Below are 19,411 nucleotides of genomic sequence, written 5' to 3' on the forward strand. Positions count from 1 at the left end.
CTTTGTGTTATTTCTGTTGGTTTCAATTATAATTCTGTAGCTGCGTCCTAAACCTTTGTTCTTATGCTCCTCATCCTTTGTGGGTGGAGCACCAGGAGGCGGGGCCACACTGCACCCTTCCACTGGCTGTATAAGTCTGCTGAGAAGACTCAGGAGTCAGAGATCATTTGTTTAAAGTAGAGATCTGTGAGCATTGCTAATATCTTTGAATGTACTGCTTTTTGTTCATTTCAGGCCCTGTGTTAAAGATTTAGAATTTTGGATTGTAATATTCATTTCCTCTCTTCTCCCATATTTTGTAGTAAACATATCACTCAGAAACATGGCCAGATTTATATGGTGATTAGATCATGAATATCCAAAAAGACATTTTTTAAGCTATACATGCTTACTGACAGGCAGTGGCTAAAAGCACATGTGCAAGTGGATAGTATGAAGTTGATCTGAGACTTATAAAGGAGTTTGGTGTAGCACATGGCTTATGTACATTTTTATAAAGTAAGTTTTTTTTTTTTTTGTGTACACCATTTTTGTAAGATTGTATACCTCAGGCCCCAGGAGATACAGTAAGACATAGTCACAAAATGACCCAAAATGAAAACTGCTATATCTCAGCTGGGGTTGGACTCAAAATTCATGTTTTATTGTCTCTTTTGTTCACTTTCGATTCTTTAATTTTTTTTTCATATAATTTTATTGTAATCATTCCATACAAATCGATCAATTTTTACAAAAAATAGGATTGAGATTGAAAAACAAGTCGATTCTTTAATTTATGTTGATTATATGCCTCATTCTTTATTTTTGATTTCTTCTGTGTATATAGGCTGCCTTTGTTGTGTTCCATTTGTTTTGTTGGTGGTTCCCTCAAGAGGCGGGGCCACCTGCCTGTCATCACCAGGAACTGCCCTCTTCCCTTGTTACAGGCAATTCCATTTTGTCTTTGTGCTCCATGGAGCTTCTTTGTGATTGGAATACATCTGGCAAAGAATAAAGCTTTTACTTATAAAGATTTGGGGCTTGTCCTTATTGATAGCCAGAATTTGATGATGATATCCCCCTCTAGCGGGTATTATTGGAAATGTTTGGGACTACATGCGTTGGAAATTTTTAGAAATCCTAGTTTATGACAAAACTAAACATCAAGCCAATCAATTGACAATTTCAAATTGCTAAACAAATTTTGATTTACCTAATAACAAGAGCATAGCTCTAAAGCCAGGCAGGATTTGCATGCAAACATCTGCAAACTCAGATGGTCCAGAAATGGTCATTCCAGTGACATCACATGCTCTTGGAAGGGGCACAATCATGCACACACACACAATGACTTATAAAAGATCGCCAGCTTTTGCAATGTACCCACCTATCCTTCCTTAGAAATAAGGGTGGAAAACATAGTACCTGGAAAAACTTGCACAGAAATACTGTAACTAAGCACAGTCAGTAAATTAAAACTGCACATATGCATTGGAACAGTCAATATTCGGACTCTGGATTCTTGAGCTCAGGGGTAGCAATGCAAATCCATCACAAGGACCACTCTCACAAACACTCACACACACCTACACCATCAGTTTAGAATCTTCACTTAAACTAACATGCATATTATTGGGGATGTGGGAACAAAACTGGGTATCCAGGGGAAAATCCATGAAGACACAAAAAACGTTCAAAAAGTGTGGGATTTGAATCTAGGACGCTGGATATGTGTGGCGGCAGTTCTACCCACTGTGTCTCTGTCCTCCATATTATGACCCGATCAAATATAATAAGCGATCTTTAGCAGACTGTTACTCTGAAAAAGCAGCATCTCCATGAATGCATTGTGAGCCACTTGGTAATTATTTAAATTCTCCTATATGTGTGACATTTCACTTGTTTACCATATCTATTATTCACCGGATAATCACATCATCCTTTCCTCCCATAAATATTCACTTGTTTATGTAAAAGTTCAGGTTGGCCATGAAAATCCAGGGAAACTTTCCAAAGTACGTGCCGTGCAGCATGGTGCTTGAATCTATGAACATGCTACTTTCTTAAAAGCTAAAATCTGCACACATGATTTCTCTTGTAGATGAAAATTTGCATGTCTGGTGGTTAATGAGCAGAGAATATGCAGATGTTGTTGACTATAATTAACGGCTCTTTAAAACATATTGTTAAAGTATTCAAGATGATCAAGCTGCATCAGCATTTTATGCTCTATTTACAATCTTTTTGATTTATTTCTTATAAGTTAAATAGAAGACAAAAATAATTCAGATAAAAGGGGTCTGATAACCCAGTGGGGTGGAACCAGAGGAAAAGTAAGACCTTTCTTATAATATGTAAAAAGGACTCACCCAATTTTTTCTTTTTAAAAGGAAACAGCCCTGGCAATTTGCTCACCATGGCAGATATTATGCACTTTGTCAAGGATAGATATGCACGCATGTATATGGTCTATGTTAAATACACTTCTAAATGTATCACTTTATTGACCATGTTACTGTGCAGATGCAGAGTGGGCTTTTTCTTATTGTTTTAGAATGCCAGATGCCACATGTATATGTGATATTTGTGTGTTTTTAGTCAGTTTTCCCTGCCTTTTTGATTGTATCTTTTGCTTTGTTGTGCTAATTCTGTGTTCCTGTTATGTTGGTCTTTTTCAGCTTTGTGGTGTTCTATCTGCTCTATAGGAGCTAGCTTGTTTCAGGCCAGCACTCACATCTGTCCACCTAGAGCACAGGTGTCAAACTCCAGGCCTGGAGGACCGCAGCGGCTACAGGTTTTCATTCAGACCCTTTTCATAATCAGTGACCTGTTTTCACTGCTAATTCCTTTTTTAATAGCCCTGTTACTGTTAGAAGGATTCAGCCCTCTGAATTGATTCGTTTCCTCATTAAATGGCAGCCAAACAGAAATGAGACATGAAACGAGTCAACAGTTGACCAGCTAAACTGGGGCTTCAAACTCTAATCAGTTTCTTAATGAGAAGCCGATTCTTGCTGTTAATTAAACTCGTTATTTAATTCCATGGCTGGTTGCTGCTCTCATTCTGCCACAGCTGACATTTCCAAAACTGTTGATTTTATGTTTTTCATAAGAACACCGTCAAAATGTCTTGGTGAGTTGAGAGATCAACCTTACTGAGATCTTTCTTTATTTTCAGATATTGTGTGATGTGGTGGCTTGTTTTGTGTCTCATTATTGTTTGGCTGCTAATTAAGGCAAAGGAAATAACTAAAGGGCCTGAGTCAAGTTAATTAAAAAGAAGTAATTAGCAGCAAAAACTGATCACTAATTAAGAAGATGGTTAGAATGAAAACCTGCAGCCACTGCGGCCCTCCAGGACTGGAGTTTGACACCCCTGACCTAGAGTCAGTTTTACATTTTACTATATATATATATTTTTGTAATTTATTTCACCTTATACAATTTCTTGTATTAGGAATTTGTTAGTTTTTGCATACCCCTTGAGGTCAGAGTGCAGGGTCAGCCATTGTACCGCGCCCCTGGAGTAACTGAAAGTTATGGGCATTGCTCAAGGGCCCAGCACAGTAGGATCTCTTTTTGGCAGTGACAGGGATTTGAACTGGCAACCTTCGGGATACCAGTGCAGATCCTTAGCCTCAGAGCCACCACTCCGCCTGAATGCTTCGTCCTTAACAGCAGTGATAGGTTACAGCCAATGTTTGTGCACTTGCTTATGTGTGTTGTTTTGTTTTTGTTGTTTCTGTTAATTTTGAAGCATTGTTTTTTTTTTGTTATATGTCATTTGTATTAACATTGTTTTATGTGTTTATTTGTTGTGTTTTGTGGCACTGCTGAGGGACCCTTCTCAGTCTTTATAATCAGGCTGAGGAAATTAGGTGTCACAGAATGTCACTTGTGGATTGTAGCCTTGGCATTATTCTGCATTTTTATGTTTTTTCTTGCCTATTGCATATTATGCAAAGAAAGACTTACCAGAATTTTTATTTTTAAAACGAAACAGCCTTGGCAATCTGCTTGTTAGTGACACTTCTAAATGTATCCCTGTGTCAGTCACATTTATGTGAAGATGCAGAGTGGGCTTTTTCTGATTGTTTTAGAAAGTTAGACGCCACATACAGTATACACAAAATGTTTGCATGTTTTCAGGCAGTTTTTCTTGCCTTTTTGTTTGTATCTTTTGCTTTGTTGTGCTGATTCTGTGTTCTTTTTATGCTGTGTGACACCCCGTGTAGTGGGAATTGGAATCACCAGCCTACACTCTAGGTGTCTAGTATGTGGGGCCGAGCGTGACCAGGATGATGGTGTAAGACAGGGGGAGACAGACACAAAAAGGGTTGGGTTTTTTGAAAAATAAAGTGAGGTTTTATTTACAGGTACACTTAAAGAAAATAATCAAAAATAACGTCCTGCGGAATTTATATATTAAAACACAGTCCAATGCCGCAAAGGACACACAAAAACAATAATCAAATGGAGCCCAGAAATGACTATATACAATGTTTACAGTGCTTCCTGAAAGTCCCAAATAAAAAAGGTAAAATACACACACACTAGTGAAATCCAAATATATACACCAAAGCAAAATGTGAAGCTGTCTTCCTACACAGTAATCCAAGTCAGGAAGCTGCTCCTCCAAACAGTGTATAATACAGGATTCACCCAAAATATTCAAAAATACAGAAAAAGTGTATATACAAAAATAAACAGTGCACCATTAACCACAACCCAATAAATACCTCCACCAAAGTTACCTTTCTCTAAGAAGATCTATTCAGAAAGAACCCCCTCTAGAGGCCACGTTTCCTTTTTGTATTCGGCGCCCATACGCTGACCAATTAAACCGTCGTACGTCATCCCTCCCGGGTGCGATGACGTGAACGCGTTTGCGAAAAGCGGCGTCTACCATCCCACGTAATTACTATAAAAAGTTGAGCAACCGGCGTGCACGTGCGCATAACTGTGCCGACTTCTGAGACACCAACTGCACTTCTGCCTTAAGTTAAAGTAAGCACTTTCTCCATTTTGTTCTCCTTTCCCTGAGCTACAGCTCAGACAACTACGAATACGGGATCCCTTTACTAGACCGCGGTAAACTACTACTACGACGCTTTGCACTTTCTTTTACTCCTTTAGAGTTAATGAGGTCGCGGGAAACGCGTGCAGGAGTGGAGTACCGACAATACCATCCCAGCCGGTCAATGGTAAGGCTGTCTCTCCAGTCTACATGAGACCCGCTGTGACTCCCCCAAAAGACGCTAATATCATCAACGAAGACGTATTGATTGGCTTTGGGTTACATTTCTAGGTAACCCCCTTTTTGCCATTTTGTGGTTCTTTTTGTTTATATAAATAAATTCTTCATTTATAAAAATCTTTATTTTCTCAAGCTATAGGTTTACAGTCATCCTCTCTTTTGAAGAGCCATTCATGTGTATTTTGAGCTTATAAATTAGTTTTCATCTTTTAAATGCTTGAGCCCTAGGACCTTCAAGTCCACCATTTGATTCTGGAGCCAGGCTGTCTAGGGTGAGGCCTATTTTGGAGTCAAATTCAACGACATCCTAGACTGGCCATGTTATTTGAAGGTCTATTCACTCTTTTGGTACTAAAGTTCCATTGCATATTGTAACTTATCTTGCTGGAAGTTTATCAGGTTTATGATTACTCTGTTACCTTTACCTAAAAATGAAAGAGACAACCAGATATACTAGAAAAAGCCAGAAGAAGTGCTGTTATAGGCAAGGCTCCTGTTAAAAATGCTTTTTTTGTCTTCTTTGTTTTTTTAATCATTTTTTATTGTTTTCCATTATTTTTTCATAATAATGTTCTATTCATTTATTATTGGCCTAATTACCTAATATCTATTCATTTTATTTTATTTAGGTTTTATGCATTTTCTATATGTGAGAATATGCTTGCTGATGTTCCTTATATTTGGTGGGTAGTTCCCCAAGAAGTCGAGCTACGTGTCTATCATAATTGAAAAACTTCTCCAAGCTGTATAAAGCTTTCTGGGAAATGTAGCTCTTGCTGCTGAAATTGAAAATGTGATTGTCAGTTAGGTGAGTTCTCATTTTCATTAATGTTTGGTTTTTTGTATTTACTGGTTCTGTGTCCTGTGCTACTAGCTTAAGGATTCTGCTTTCTCGTTGTTGTATTGGGATTTATTTGTTGAGGACTGCTCTATAGGAAATACCCTCTGTCACAATTTTTATATATTTTGAGTGTTTTGTTATTTTATACAATTTTTACTAATAAAACCTCTTTTAGAAAGATTCTGGTTGGACCTGTCTCTGTTTAAGCCGGAGTTTTAAAGTACCCTCTCTTGTGAAATATATTTTCACATATTTAAGACTTTCTTGCAAAGCTTCTTCTCCATTTTGAGGCCTAGACAGGCCTGAAGCCTCTCATTTTCCTTATCCCAGGCTTCCCTGGGGTGTGACGTATTTTTAAGCCAGTCCAGTTTGAACTCTGGCCTTTATTTTGAGAATTTTCTTTTTTAAAACCTCACCTTTTTGCCATTTTTGTGCTGGAGCAGGCATTACAACAACTATAAGGTTCATCCAGGACTATCATTTATTTATAGCATTTGCCTATGTTTATAATGCATTATTAGTTTTGATTAATGATTCTTTATCATTATTGATGATACCTTTTCATTACCATTTTGTCTGCTTGTTTTTTCTGTGGGCCGTCACCATTTTGCATCTTTGTTTTCATGGACACTGCCGTTTTGAAATCTCAAATGGTGTGCACTTTAGCAGTGTCTAAACTATAAGATATCAAAGGAAAGACTCAGAGAAAGGTTAGAATTTGATTCTTCTTCTAATTTAGTTTTGATCTTGACTTTCAGCACCAATAAATGAGCTAACATCTTGTGCACTGACCTTTGATAATTTCCTTGATCATTCTAGTGAAAATGCCCAGAAAAAGAGATTTATTGATCTCCATCACTATTTAATACAATTTGTCCAAGAAACTTACTTTTTATTTCTCTTTGAGCATGACACTTGAGAAGTGTTGGAAATTATTAGAGGAATTAGTGTGGTGGATTCCCACTTTGAATGCTATAGAGTGGGGGCAGAACCTCTGCTTTTTTCCCAGTTGATTCTGGGATTCATCATGAGTGTCTTTTTGCTCTTACTCTGTTCAGTGCTTGCACAGACTGGGTGTGGGCAGGGTCATGGGGTCCAAAGACTGTGGGGCATTTGTTGGTGAGGAAAGATTCAGTTATCTTGACTTTGCCGATGATGCTGTGATCTTCATGGAGTCGATGGAAGCTCTGATAAGGGCTCTCAAGAGACTGAGTGAGGAGTCTGAGTGTCTGGGTTTGTGAGTGCCATGGATAAAAAACAAAGATTCCGGGCCTTTAATGACCTCTTAGGCACAGCCATCAGTGTGTCTGACTCCAGAGAGAGTGTGAAGCTCGTCGAAAGGATTACTTACCTTGGCAGTGACATTCACGCCTGTGGTGACTCTTCCTATGACGTCAGTAGACAAATTGGGAGAGCATGGGGGGTCGTGAGGTCGCTGGAAAAGGGTGTGTGGCGCTCCAGACATCTATGTAAAAGGATGATGATCCAAGTCTTTAGAGTCCTGATGCCTCCTGTTTTGCTCTATGGTTGTGACACATTGATGTTATCCAGTGACCAAGATAACGACTGGACTCCTTCGGTATTGTGTCTCTTCAGAGAATCCTTGGGTACCGCTGGCTTGACTTTGTGTCGAATGAGCAGCTGCTCACAGAGTCCAGAATGTGGCACGCTATCTGCATTGTGAGGGACCATCAGTTACGGCACTATGGCCATGTAGCATAATTACATTAGGGTGAGCTGGCTTGCACAACACTCATTGCTGAGGACCTGAGTGGCTGGACCAGGCCAAATGGACTCCCAGGTAAAACCTGGCTGCAGCAGATAGAGGGTCATTACTGGAGGATAGGAATGGACCACGTGTCTGCCTGAGAGGTTGCCAGCCAGGATCCTGAGCTGTTTCGTCATGTGGTGGGTGCGACAATGCACTATACCAGTGCATGCTTCCCAACCTGAAATGAACTGTCCTGTTAGAAAGTGTTTCTTCACACATTTATAGAAATGCCAAATAAATTCCTCAATAGAGTGGTGGACAGTGGTACTTTGGGGCCTTCAAAAATAATCTGAATGATATTTTGCAAAAATTTCAAAATTATGGGATTGGCACTCTAAATTGCACTGAATGATTTTTTTCTCGTCTACAGCTAGGCTGAGAGAGGGTGCCATGTCACACACAATATCTACTGATTAATCTGGTGGATTTGATTCTAACATTCCAAGATTGTGTCTCACTTCTGCTGTCTCAGGGAGAATGACTAAAGAGAGTGTTGGACCATCACCCTCAGTAATTCCTTGTATAATAGGGGTTAAAAGTATGCAAAAGAAGAAAGATAACTGATTTATTCTGCACAAAATGCAATTGTTTTCTGAAGCTTACTTTGTAATTGTTCTTATACCCTTGTTTCACTCTGCTGTACTTGTTACATCTACCATATTGTGATAATTGTCTCCTATTTCAACAGCACGCCATCAATCAGGCATTTTTGGTAAAGTAGCTAGACTGTAGCCATTTTTGCCAAAAAGATGACTCTGCGATCATAAGGAAAAAAAAGATTCTTTGCGTCAGACAGATTTTCTTATTTCCAGACCACTCCTTCAATCAGGCATTTATAGTAGAGTGACTCGACAGAAGCCATTCTTGCCAAACAGCATTTAAAGGACTTATGAGAGCATAAGAAACTAGTTGGTCTGATGCGACAAAAATGGAGCTCTTTGAGCCGAACCACAGGAACTATGTCTGGAAAAGACTAGGCATTGGTCAATACCTGTTTAATACCATCCATCCAAGTATAGTGGAAGCTGCATCATGTTATGGGGATGTCTGTCAGTGGCAGTGACAGTGAGACTGGTCAGGACTGAGGGAAGGATGAATGCAGCCAAATACAAAGAAGTCCTTGGAGAAGCATTTACCAGACTGTGCTAATGATTCCACTTTCAGCATGAGAATGACCCAAAGCATACAGCCAAGACAATGCTGCAGTGGCTCCGGGACAAGTTGCTGACTGTCTTTGAGTAGCCTGGCCACTTAAACCCCAAAGAACATGTGTGGAGATGGTTCTTTAAAGACGCTTCAGATCCAATAGAATGGATTTTCAGAGTATCTACCATGAAGAATGGGATAAACTGCCCAAATTCAGGCTTTGAAGCTGTAATTGCTGCCATAGGAGCATCTACATCTACACAGGAGCATTACACAGAGAACCATAGACACTTGGAATAAGCTACCAAGTAGCGTGGTAGACAGTAGAACTTTAGGGACTTTTAAAACTATATTTGATGTTTTTTTAGAAGAATTAAGTGAACAGCACTGGTGAGCTTTCTTGGGCTAAATGGCCTGTTCTCGTCTAGATTGTTCTAATGCCCTAATGTACAAACAATTTGATGGCAGCAACATGGTATGTGGTGCCTCTCAGAACCAGGGACATGGAGACCAGTCAGAATAGAAGAAAGGATGAATGCATCCAAATACAAAGTGTTCTAGAGTGCACAACCTCATACTGGGGCGACGGTTCACCTTTCAGAATGGCGGCAATGACCAGAAGCATACAGCCCAGACAATGTTGAAGTGGTTTCACGACAAGTTTCTGATTCACCTTGAGTGTCCCAGCCAAAGCCCAGACTTAATCCCCAAAAGAACTTTGTTAGAGAGACCCGACGATGGTGGTTTACAGACATTTCTTACCTAATCTAACAGAGCTTGAGAGGATCTGCCAGGAAGAATTGGAGAAATTGCCCAAATCTAGGTGTGCGAAGCATGTAGAGACTTATTCAAGAAGACTCAAAGCTGGAATTGCTACCAAAGGGTTTTCAACAAATTACTGAATAAAGGGACACAGTACTTAAATGAATGAGAGATTTCAGTTTGTGATTTTAATAAATTAGCAAATCTTTCTGAAAACATGTTGTTACTATGTCATTATGTTGTCGAGTGTAGACTGATGGGTAAAATTAAATCTACAACACACTGAAGCGTGCAGAAAGAAAGCTAAGGAGCCTGAATACTTTCTGAATTACCTGTAAAACTAACATCTTGCAAACTTTGAACAGCGAATAACCCGCTATGTCCTTATACAATAACATTTAATGCTACTGTGTAACTTTTGTCTTTTCAAGTGCAGTGCTGTATGGGGAATGCATCTGTATTTCTGTCACATTTTCACCACTAGAGTAATTATCAAGAAAGCCATGCCATTACCCTTCATTCAGCCTCAGATTTAATGACAAATAAAAGTAATCCAGAGCCACCGTGAATCTGTCACCTTGGTGTCCTTTTATCAAGAAGTGCAGACTGGGCTTTTATTTCAGCAACTTGGATGAAGGTTTCGACACTTGCTGGGAGTTAGTGCCTTTGTATCTGCTCCAGATCTATAAAGAATCTCTTGAGTCACATTCCCCTTATCAGAAAATTGCGAATGTCTAGCTTTTGCAGGTTTTAAGGCACCAAGATTTCCCCGGGCTTGGCTTTGTTTGAAATATTTACAGCAGATGTTAGTGACTTAATGAGTCTTTTTAATCTTTCTTCAGCCAAGAAAACTACCAACCCCCCCACCCTGAAACACTGGCATGATTGTGCAGGTCAATATTTCCTCAAGTAGGCAGGGCTCTAATTATTGGATGGCAGGAGGTTTGTTCGCTCACTTTCAACATTGACAGCACTGATGCTAATCCAAAAAGCTGCTTTTGTCGAGAAAAAAAGGCTACAATGCCACAGCTGATGTCATATGTTGCTGAAAAACTGCACGAGTGCCTGTGTGTCAGTGGTGGATTACTTTGACAAGAAAAAGTAGATGGAAAGAAGTCATCATTTACCTCGTGTGATATGCAGACACAGTCAAAATATACAAAGACCAATAAAGAAAAGGCAGCCCTTCAAAATGATTAGTATTTTCATGCAGAAAAGCACAGTGATGAAAAAAAAAAGAAAGAAACGTAATTATACGCTAGGACTTTTAAAGCTTCACACCTTAATTACAGTCCTGTTGCAAATGTAATCTCTTTTTAAATTTACTTCTTTTGAATAGTGGCTATTGCTGCCAGCTCGCAGCTCACAGCTTCATGTGTTTGGGTTTGTGCTCTCACCAGGGAATGGCCTTGGCGGAGTCTGCCTATTCTCCCAAGGCACTCCATTTGCCTCCTACGTCTCTAAAAACACCCCTTCATGGCAACGGTATTTAATGCAGTGGCCTTTTTCAGCAGGATAATGCACCCTGGCACACTGCAAAAAATGTTCAGGAATGGAAGAAGGAACATGACAAACAGTTTGAGGTGTTGACTTGGCCTTCAAATTCCCCAGAATTCTCAATTTTGATTGAGCATCTGTGGAATATGCTGGAAAAATGAGTCAGATCTATGGGGGCTTCACCTCACAACTTACAGGACTTAAAGAATTTGCTGCTATCGGCTTGGTGCCAGATACCACAGGACACCTTCAGAAGTCTTCTGGAGTCCATGCCTCAACGGGTCAGAGCTGTTTTGGTGGCGCAAGAAGAATCTACACAATATTAGGCAGGTTTTTTTATTGTTATGCCTGATCCAAGTATATACAGCAGTGTGCATCTGTATATACTTTGTGTGTGTGTATGCATATATATATATATATATATATATATATATATAAAATGTGTGTGTGTGCATATATATATATATATATATATATATATATATATATAAAATAGAGCATACATGTATTTCTGTAGTCAGCCTCCCACTAGGTAATTACATAGCAAAACCTTACTATTAAATTAAACTTTCATTTTATGATAAAATTCCAGCAGCCAAGACCTTTATAAACTTTTAAAACTACTTTTTGTTCTCAAATTAAGACTCTGTTACCTGAAGAAAACAATTACTTACTTAATGTACTTCAAAAGTGGCTCTGTAAACTTCTGGTGTTACCTCAGATTTGCTTCTCTTCTGTTGTTAATAAGACAGTAGCAGGTTAACCATTCTGTGCAATGAGTTAAATGTAAAACTCATTCCTATTTATTAAGCACTGATTACTTGTTTTTATAGGATTTTCAGCACTATACAAGTCTATTGAGTAAAATGTGCTATTCCACAGAATCATTTTAATTTATACTCAGTACAGTGCTTTCAGGTAGGTCCTGTGTGCCTACAGAGATATATGTCAGTAAGAGAAAAGTACAAAATGATGTCTAACAGTCACATACACAAGCAAGCGTCTCTGTTTTAAAAACAAAGTAAAAAGCAAGATCCATAACTGTATTGACTGTAGTCAGACTCTAATAAATGGAATGGAATAGAAATTACACAAAAAAAAACAACATTCCTGAAAAAATACAAACCTCTGCGACGTGTGTCCTCCTTTGGACCAAATAAAGCTAGGATTCCATAATTTTGATAACTTTGCGCTGCTTTCTCTTTTCCCATATCCAGACATCTTAAAATATCATACAGCACATAAGTAGCAACACTAAGACCTCAGAACAAGATGCTCCTAAATTTGTCATTAAAAGTCCTAACTTTATTGACAACTATGTGATTATTTAAAAAAATTATTTTAAAATCCACTCATACAGAGGTAAATGGAGGGCATCATAGTTTTTATTCACTCTTAACTCAAATCCACTTACAAGTGATTGCTTTGTGAAAATAAAGTGCTGTAAGACATGTTGGTTAAATTTGCATTTTGTGGGGAAGGATTTGAAAGGTACATCATAGGATTGATTTGGGTGGAGGGTGACACAGTAACTTACTCATCTTCAATTTGCTCTCAGGAAGGTCCCAACCCAGAAGAAGACCAAAAGTGACCCCACCTCAAAATCCTTCCCTTCTGGTCCAGCCAGCATAAAAGACACAGGGAGCAGGTACAAGAAGTGGGCATCCTACCATCGGCAGAAAAACAATATCTCCCTGTACTGTGACAATATTTAAAGATGGTGTATGGGAGATGCTTTAATCTTTTCAGCTGACAGATTTCAGGTAAGGGGACAAAACCTAAAAGTCTTGTCCTGTTGAATAATGAGTGCATTGTAGTTTTAGGAAGCTGAACTGCAAAATAGAAATTGACATCATAGCTGAAGGACCACCCTAAGCCTGTATAATGTGATATTGTGCAGTGATTCTGCTGGGGTTTGTGTACCTAATTCATTATTTTTGGCCTTTATCTGTCATTTCTCTTGAATTACCACTCGTTTCTTTGAGTTTTCTCAGCTCTAGATTTCACATTTATTAGAAGTTCAGCTTTTGATTCCCTTGGGTTTTGTCCTTGAGTTGGTGATAATGACTTTACAATCATTTTCTACATGTTTTGAGAAACTGTCTGCTCTTGCTAGTGGAAAGAAAATGAGGTGTGTGTAGTTCGTGTGTGTTTTGTTTTGGGCGTGCTCTGTCTCTAGGCATTTCAGAGGGCTGGGAATTCATGAAATGTGGTCTGCCTTCACTGGGGGAGAGAAAGAGAGCAAGTTACTTCCTGTTTATTTTTTACCTCAACAACTATAAGTGCCAACACAATAACAGCTCCTTAGCCATAATACCTGGGAATACTATAATTTCTAGGTTAAAGATTTTGTATGAAACAATGTACTCAGTTTGCTTAAGATTACAAAATGTCCTCAAAAGTTCAGAAACAGTGTCTCTCTGACCAAACATTGAACATTGTGAGCTGGAATATCAATCACGATATAAAGAGAAAAAGTATATTTTCTCACCTAACAGGTCCAAATGTCAAGATGGTATTTTTACAGCAGACTCACTTAACAAGTAAGGAGCAGTTCAGGCAAATCTTTCACTCCAGCTACAAAAAGAAAGCTAGAGGTGTGGGAATCTTAATACATAAAACAATCTCATTTGTTGTAACAGACATAGTATCTGATCCTGAAGGGCAATATGTCATTGTGCTGTGCAATTTATTTAAATCTAAAGTAATTTTGATAAATATCTACACACCTAATGAGGATGATAGAGATTTCATTCAAAAATGTATTTGCATCTATTCCTAATAGGAACATTCATAAATTTATAATGGCTGGAGACTTTGTGTTTTAAATCTGGACCTCGATAGATTTTCCACTACAGTGGTGATAACATATAATACTCTAAAAATAATCACACAGATTGTAATAGATCAAACTTATTACACCCATGGAGATTTTTAGATCCAACCTCAAGAGAATAATCCTTCTTTTCACCGGTACCTCATAGTTACTCAAAAATTGATTATTCCTTTATAGATAATAATTTACTGCCCACTATAAAATCTTATAAGTACGACGCTATTGTCATCTCCGATCATGCCCCTCTTTTCATGGACTTTAAATCACTATGCCCTACACATTCATTTCGTAGCTGGTGTCTTAAACTCATGTCATTAGCAGAAGAGAACTGTACAAGATTTATCTCCAAGCAAATAGGCTATTTTTCGAGACAAATCCTCTGAGGTCTGGCCAGGAATACTCTGAGACAATCTGAAGGCTTTTTTAAGTGGACAGATTATTTCATATATTTCCCACAAATATCAATTGGAAATGAAGAAGGCATCAGAGTGAATCAGTGAAATTACCAAAATAGCTCTAGAATATGCCAGGCCTCCAAATGAGGCACTTTACTGGCAAAGATCGTGGTGATGTCTGTGGTAGGAGTGATGGATGCATTCAAGGTGGAGCATAGCACAAGGGCAAGCCTAAAATCATTCAAGAGGAGATCACAATTTCTGGCCTACTTTAAATGTATACTAATACTAACAATTACTGAAGTTTATCCAATCGGGGGAAGAGCAAAGCACTTAACTACCATCATGTTTATTGCATAAATACTACTTATATAACAACAACAACAACAACTGTTGTTATTTATATAGCACATTTTCATACAAAAAGCAGCTCAAAGTGCTTTACATAATGAAGAAAAGAAAAATAAAAGACAAAATAAGAAATTAAAATAAGACAACATTAGTTAACACAGAAAAGGAGTAAGGTCCGATGGCCAGGGTGGACAGAAAAATAAAAAAAAAAAAACCCCAGACGGCTGGAGAAAAAAATAAAATCTGCAGGGGTTCCAGGCCACGGGACCACCCAGGGGGGTATTCCAGAAAGCAGGTTATGTGACATACCCGGGTAAGTTTAAGGGTTAGTTAGTGGATAACCTCAACTTTCGGTTCCAAAAACGGAGGTAACTTTCTGGGTATGTATGTAACCATAGCAGCTTACTCTCTGAAGATAACCTGCCACCGAGCAGGTTATGTTCCAGGGTAAGTTTGTTTCAGAAGGTTACTGAGCATGGCGTGCCCTTTTGATGACGATCCTGTGGACGTGAAAGCACAAATTATCCGAGGTTTTTTCCGCCGGGAGAGAGTAATAAGACCGCGTATTGATGTCTTTTCATTTCCAAATGATTTTTTAAAAGAGCGTTATCGGTTTTCAAAAGAATCGTTAATTTACTTGACCCATCTCTTGGCACCGCATATTGCACATGTCACAAACCGCGGGTCTGCGCTTAGCACAGAAAACATTCTGTGCATTTCACTTCGGTTTTTTGCCTCAGGGCATTTTTTGTATAATGTGAGCGATGCAGAGCATGTGGGAAAGGCAACTGTGTGTAGAGCCGTTCGCACAGTATGTCTGGCACTGAAACACTTCTTACACACGTTTGTACAGTTCCCTGGCCATAAACCTCTGCGTGTAATTAAAGAGGAATTCCACAGAGTGGCAGGTTTGTCCTTTGTAGTAAAATTCATGATGCATATTTAATATATAGTCATACTATTTATATCTATAGATGTATTCATCCTGCACACACACTTGATACTTCCCTATATGACTTTCTATTTCAGGGTTTCCAAATGTAATTGGGTGCATTGACGGCACCCACATTCCTATTAAAGCTCCTTCAATGAATGAGGGAGACTATGTTAATAGGAAATCTATTCATAGTATCAATGTGCAGGTAAGAACTGGATTTTGTGTTCAATAAAGTTCAATAAAGTCAGCCTGCATAAAAACATTAAGCATGTTGAAGAAGCCTTTAAGTGACAGAGATAGTAATTTATTAAGTCATATAATGAAAACAAATCATAGTGGTAAACTTACATTTCACCATGCTACTTGTGGTGCATGGTGTGTGTGACAAGTGCCCCTGGAATGCCAGCAACCACTGGTCGCCCTTTATTAAGGGACAGAGCCAGCTCCTCAGATGGGGTGAGGGGAGGTGGTGGTGGGCCCCCGCCAGTTAGACGGGCTTCATCTTGCTTTCTATTAACTACATGACAGACAGAATATACTAAATCGTGTTTAATCAATAGTTCAGTGATCGTGTAATCAACTATTACCTTTTTGCAGTATGTTTTTATGTTTCATTTTGACTTGGCTCAAAGTTCTTCTGCATCCAGACGGATTACACCTTATTAAATAAGAAACCATATATTCCTAGTCAATACACATTGTTATTTTAACCTAAAGAAATGAATGGCAGGAAAAGTGAATGCATTCAAAGTGATTTAACAGTGAAAAGGGTGCGGAAGGGGTGTTTCATTATTTTACAGTATAATAAAAGGGAGGCGATGTCAATTTTGCAATTTAATACACTCACGCATTTACTCTGTCCGTTATTTTTTGCCAAGCCAACTCTCTTTCTTTAGCCAATGCAGCCGTATTACTTTTTTTCATTATGATAGGCTTGAATTCTTCAAACGCCTGCATTAACACCTCCAACTCCACCTCTGTGAAATATGCCGCTCTGCTTTTTTTCTCCTTGATCTTCCATTTTGACTCGTGAAATCGGCGATCCATTGAAAACGTCTTTATGTATGCACGGTGCACGCGCATTAACTCTGGGTAACCAGTAGGAGGTTGATTGAACTTACTCTTCTCAGGTGTTTTGGAACCGACATACTCATGGTATGCGGGTTTGGGGTAAATCAACCCAGAGGTTATGATTTACCAAATGGTAAGTTAACCAAGCTTTCTGGAATACCCCCCAGTTCCCACTGGGCATTCTACCTAACATAAATGAAATAGTCCTCTTTGTAGTTAGGGTTCTCACGGAGTCACTTGATGTTGATGGTCATACAGACTTCTGGCTTTTAATCCATCCATCATTGTTGGAACATTACGGTGCTTTGAGTAGATGTGCCACCACCAAAAGGACACCGTAAAAAGAAACAGAAGAGAGAGTAGGGGTTAGTACAGATTTTAGAGCCACCATGAAAAGCTATTATAATGAGTTGGATATACAGAGTATCAGGATTTTAATTACAGTGAAGTTATGAGAAGGCCATGTTAAAGTAATGTGTTTTCATCAGTTTTTTAAAGTGCTCCACCGTATCAGCCTGGTGAATTCCTATTGTCAGTCTATTCCAGATGTTAGGTCCATAACAGTAGAAGGCCGCCTCACCACTTCTTTTAAGTTTAGCTTTTGGAATTATAAGGAGACACTCATTTGAAGATCTAAGGTTACGATTTGGAATATAACGTGTCAGGCATTCCGATATATAAGATGGAGCGAGATTATTATTATATTATATATATATATTTATTATATCACAAATATGCATTTGAGGTCACATTACATTCACCTCATGTTGGCACAAACAAAAGAACAGAATGAAAAAATATTAAAATTAAACATTTTGATAAAAAACCAAAATGGTTAGAAATCACCAAAAATAAGTTTCATCTAATACAAAATGAACAAGTGTAATACATGTAATTGCTTTAACACAGACTAGTGACATGAGTACGACACATCAGACAATAAGTCCCAATGTGGATTAATTCATAGATCATTGAAGAATATTAGAAAACTCACTTACTATGTGTTATGTTCTTCTTTTGTCAAGTATTTTCAAATAAGAGGATGGTGACAAACACACAAATATTAGGAAAAAGCAACAGCCACTTCACATTCAACTTGGGTAACTGAAACCTTCCATGGCAGATGTTCAACTTGTCTTCTTATGCCTAAGCTTAAACCATCTGTTGGGCCCCAGGCAGTACATTGATGCAAGAATTGTTCCTGTCGTTGAGAGACAAAAGTCACTAGTGACTAAAAATGTATGATGGATTGAAAGTCAGGGTTTCACCAACTAGGAAAGAGCCTTGGTCAACTCAGGCAGAGTGCAAAGCAAAAGAAGTAAAGGCCTGTTTATACTTCGGGGTAGGCAGCTGCAGACACAATTGTGCACATTGGATGTGCACTTTGGTCTTTTTAAAGCTCAAGCATTTAGCCTGTGACTCCCTGGTTTTTACCACAAAGTTTTTATTTGCCTTTTCTTATAAATCTTGTAGATATTTCTATCTCTGCTTATATAAACTTTCATCTGTGCCCAGGGTTTGGGTGATTTCTAGCCATGAATTTCTGTACATTTTTACTATTATTGTGTGCTGTTAATGTTGTCACACAACTATTCCTCTAGTAAGTGCAAGTTTTCTTGTCGAGTGCATGCACAGTCGAGATGCCCACAGGCACACACAGGGCTACGGGTTTACTAAATTCTGGGGGCACATGATTGCCAACATGAGGGAATGTGCACCAGGACTGATGACGAAATTTACGTCACACGTACGCTAGTGAACCCTTGCGGAGATGCAGACGTGTGAAATATAAATGAACCATAATACAAAATATCACTGATGGTTAAACAAGATAAGCCAGGCTCATGGTACCTCCTTCACATGACTCAGTCACTGGGTACAGTTTCAAGGGGCAGAAGCACACACTGCTGCTCGAACTTCAGTGTTGTGTGAGCCATGATCCAGACATATGTGGACAATCAAATAACTCTTTGAGATTAGCCATAATTGGAAACTGAACTAAAGAACATTTGAGGTTCAGTAACATAATCTAAAAAAAGTGTTTGGCATTGTACAGCTGACCAAATGGATGTCGTTATGTTACAGCCATAATTAATGGGTATTTTTCATTTTTTTTGTTATTACTTATTGAATAATTATTTTTCATGTTTTTGTGTTACTTCTATGTTTTTTTAATATGTAATATTTATGTGCTGTGTCTTTAAGTCTACTTTTGTTCCGTTTGTTTTGTGGGTGGAAATCCAAGAGATGGGGCCACCTTGACATCACGGCTTAGGAGGCGCCCTCAGTCTTTATATGTGAAGGCTGGTGTGTTGGCCTTTCAGTAGATGACTGAGTTTGTTTGAACTATTATAGTAAGTAATGTGGTATGATTGAATTCTTCTTTAATTTTTTGATGCACTTTCCTAAAGTAATTGTGAAAATCACTATTTTACTTTTTTTCTTATAGTTTGGTGACATACTGTAATGGATTCTCTACTGTTTACAGTCACACTAGCTTGTCGTTTATAGGTAAGCCCTTGATAGCTGGCTATACATCTATACCTGCCTGTTTCCACATGCAGTAAT

The sequence above is a fragment of the Polypterus senegalus genome, chromosome 14, assembly GCF_016835505.1.
Source record: "Polypterus senegalus isolate Bchr_013 chromosome 14, ASM1683550v1, whole genome shotgun sequence".
Taxonomy (NCBI): Eukaryota; Metazoa; Chordata; class Cladistia; order Polypteriformes; family Polypteridae; genus Polypterus; species Polypterus senegalus.